The sequence below is a fragment of a genome, unplaced genomic scaffold (assembly GCF_019419815.1).
Source record: "Pyrus x bretschneideri cultivar Hongxiangsu unplaced genomic scaffold, Pyrus_bretschneideri_v1 Contig45, whole genome shotgun sequence".
In the NCBI taxonomy this organism is placed as follows: Eukaryota; Viridiplantae; Streptophyta; class Magnoliopsida; order Rosales; family Rosaceae; genus Pyrus; species Pyrus x bretschneideri.
In genome coordinates, this window is record NW_025999779.1 from 1097692 (window position 1) to 1101833 (window position 4142).

Sequence of the window (4142 nt, forward strand, 5' to 3'; positions counted from 1 at the left end):
TTTGGGTACATATCGGGCTAGGGTTGGCGAGACCATCGCGAAGGTCGGGACCCCTATTGGATCTTAGTGGAGATTGGATCTTGATGGAGAGAGGCTAACTATGACGTTCCTGACTGATGAACCCAATTCCACTTAAGGTTGAATGAAAGGACTTGGGAGGACAAAGACAAACAAAAGATCGCAAAGCCGAGCCCGGGGAAGGTCGGTTAATCAGATCTGTTACTATGCTTTTACAATGATTTAGCAGCTTAATTTTATATTTCTGTTATGTTTTGTTTACGGTGGAGGATGATTTCGGTCACACTGATGACCGATAAGTTCAACGGCTAGATCAGACAACCCATCTCACTGCCGGATGGGTTCCACCGTAATTCCTTGGGGCGAAAACTAGAGAAACGATGCGATTATACCACAAGTTCAAGAAGCTAATTAATAGAAACTTTCACATGATCCTTGCTGAATTTGTTAATTTATAGAAATTACTATATCTTCGTATCAACTAATTATTATCATTGTTAAATTTTCGGAGCATTGTAACCACCCTAATCACTTACATCCTTCCAAATTCAAGTTAACTGAAATAACCACAAGGTTGCAAAATAGACATGCCTAAATTCTATAACCATATAAATCCTTGCAGCACAAGAATCTACAGCAAACCAAATTATTAGTTACAAAATAAAAATTTCTACACACCGACACACAAATAGATATGGCATATGAAGTGCCCTTGCAGGCCCTCTTAGGGTTAGTGACCTTGATTTTTCTTCCTCTGGTGGCAAATGTTGTCCATGCAAGCACTGCATGGAGACTTGCAGCTAAATTATCAGAGGACCATGGATAAATGACATTCATACGGTTGCCCGCACCCACAACCGGCCAAGGTTCGGTGGTGGCCTTTGGAAGCATGCTCATGCCACATTCTATGAAGGCGGCCCGGGAACCTTTGTTATGAATTAATGCTAATTCTATATCGTTCATTCAAAAGCTTCTAGGATGAAATGACCATCTTCCGGCAATTAAAAAAAAAAAAAAAAAAAAAGAAACCTTGTTTAAGGGGATCGATCACGTACCAACTAGGTCTTACCTAGTGGCTTTTTTTTTTCTTACCAGTCAGTGTTGTGAAAAACTAGCATTGATAGCCTAGACGGCTTTTTGGGCAACTATATAAAGAAACACCTATATATGTCCAACAGGAATGGGCTATAAACTAACTTAGAAATCGGGAGGCACGCCTAAGCACTTGAGGTGTTGTTAAAGCGCCACCGAGGTGTTTGATTTTTTTTATTTATTTTAAAAAACAAACGAAACCCAAATCGATATCGTTTTGGGCAGAGTTTTTATAAACTAAAACTCTTCTATCTTCTCGCACCTTTCTTTAGTTCAAAATTTCAAGTCTCAAGCCAACGCTGCCAACCTCCAATCTCACCCGTCAACCTTCCACAAGTTCACAACAAATTTGTAATTTTAAATTTAAGGTTAGAGTTTCTCACCTACATCGAGGCAATGGCGAAACCAGGAATTCTTGGTAAGAGGGGCAAAATTTAAAAAGTTTAGGGTCTCGAAAAAATGTGAACATTCATTTGAGGTCTAAGCTCAGAATTTGCAAGAAGATTATTTGAACTACCCGTAATATTCATAGGAGAATTTGCACTAACTGAAATATTCATAAGAGGATTTGGATTACTTAAATAGTTAAATGAGGGTTTGAACAACAATATTATTTGAAGGATGATTTAGCACCGTTTGTATCGTCATATTACTTAATTGTATAATTAGCAAAGTTTTAAAAGATGCTAAGCTCTAGTTGGGTGGTGGACATGACTTTACACTTAGGCCAGGACTTAGGCAAATTTGAATAAATTTATTATATATCGTATAAATAATTGTCTATTTATTATATAGTATATAATATCCGAAAAACATTGATTATAAAACATATAATATATAAAAATATTGACAATTTTTCTTTATTACTTTGTTGAATTTGATGGTAAGAAAAAAAAAACAAATAATTACGAGTTCGTAATATTTTATAAATTATTTTTTGAAGCTCGTATAAATTTATAGTGAATTTTAAGATAAATAACAATGTCAAACAAGTGGCTTAAAAAATATTGGAAGAGTGGTCAAATTAATTGGAAAATAATTAAAAAACAAAACAAATTCTAATATAAATAAGCAATAGCAAGTTATGTGGCTCAAATTGATTGGCCAATAATTAAAAAAACAAATTGTAATTTTGAAAGGGCACGTGGGGCGGGATGGGAGAGAGAGAATGTCTCACTCTTCTTCCTTTCTCTTCTTCTTCGTTAGAACTAGAAGGTCCAAAACCCCATTTCCAGAAGCTACAAAATGCAAATCTTCGTTCCTCCTTTCTTTGGCCTAGGTTTTTTTTTTTTTTGAAAAAAAAGAGAGCCCACGATCAGCCTGTGATGCAATAGAGCTGGGAAACCCAAAAGGCTAGAAAACTAGATGGAATTTCATCACTTCTGACGAGACCAGAGGGGCGGAACCACTGCTCCTGTGCTTGATTTCCAATGAGGGGAGGGGCGGCCGCCACTCCTCGCCCTCACGTAACTTCGCCACTGCATCAAGGTTTATGAAAAATTAATACTTTATGCTCCTACCTAGGCAAGGTAATCCATGAAGGTCTTGGCTTTGCCTTCGTTTTTTTAAAACATTGTTCCCAATGGTAGGAAACGTTTTTAAGTTTGAATCCCACTTCCTATTGATGATAAATTAAAATCTAGAAAGAAATTACAATCAGAACATCTCGGTTCTCAAGTAATAGACATGAGACCACATTTCAAATCGCGGCCATATTTCAGCCAAAACGCAAAGTTAGATAAGCATTTATATTTCCAACTCGATCCCACTTTGATTATGTATTAAAGATGTGATCAGTTGCTTGTAGTGAGCTTTAAGAAAAACAGATGTAAACATTTTCCATATTCGAAGCAAGTTAGATTCTGTAATTTTTCTTTTGATCCAATCGCCGTCAAAAGGATCATGTATTTGATGCAGCAATAGAGATCAAGAATGGAACTTGCAGAGTTCAAATTCTTGCCTTCCAAAAATTCACGATAACAATGTACAACCCATTAAGACGAAAAATTCACGATGTCAGTTTCATACAAGCCGTGGGACGCTCCTAGGACATACTATTTACGATCCAATCACTTCATTACCACGAACTAGTCATTTTTTTTTTCATCTCACTTGGTTGTTTGGAAATTAATTAGAACAAGATAGTAGTATTTTGATGATGACTACGTGCAGGAGGAGCTTGTGGTTATGAGGATGTGATAAAAGAAGGATATGGCCTGGACACAGCAGCGTTGAGCGAGGTTTTATTCAACAAAGGGCTGTCTTGTGGAGCATGCTATGAAATCAAATGCCTCGACAACCCTCAGTGGTGCAAGCCAGGACATCCAACTCTCGCCGTCACGGCGACCAACAACTGCCCCCCCAATTGGAACCAGCCAAGTGACAATGGAGGGTGGTGCAACCCTCCACGTGAGCATTTTGATATAGCCAAACCTTCGTTCATCAAAATTGCCGAGTACAAGGCTGGCATTGTTCCGGTCATGTACCGTAGGGTTCCATGCCTGAACAAAGGAGGAATTAAATTCACAATAACTGGGAATCCATATTTCAACCCAAGTGTTGGTGTGGAATGTGGGAGGAGCCGTGGATGTGACCGGAATGCAAGTGAAGGGCAGCAAGAAGCTCAAATGGACAACGATGAAGCGGCTATGGGGTCAGAAGTGGGAAACTGACTCCAAGATGGTTGGCGAGTCATTGACGTTCCGAGTCAGAGCGAGTGATGGTAGATACTCAACCTCATGGCATGTTGCTCCAAGCAATTGGCAGTTTGGCCAAACCTTCGAAGGCAAGAATTTCAGGTAGAAATAAACTTGTAAATAATGTTAATGTTGTTTGATTTATGGGAAGTGATTTTCACACATCTTCTTTAGCTTTCCACACATTTTTCTTTATTTATAGTCATTAAATTGAATAAATCAAACAAAATCAACATCCAAAATTAAACAGAAGTGTGTAAGAAGTTAAAGATGATGTGTGAAAATTATTTACCTCTCATCGTGTGAATAAATATATATATATATATGTATATATGT

General features: G+C 37.7%; 1 pseudogene; it reads left to right on the top strand.

The window, feature by feature from the left end:
* The first annotated feature begins 712 nt into the window (after window positions 1-712).
* On the top strand, window positions 713-3912 carry LOC125469768 (annotated as a pseudogene).
* The last annotated feature ends 230 nt before the right edge of the window (window positions 3913-4142 follow it).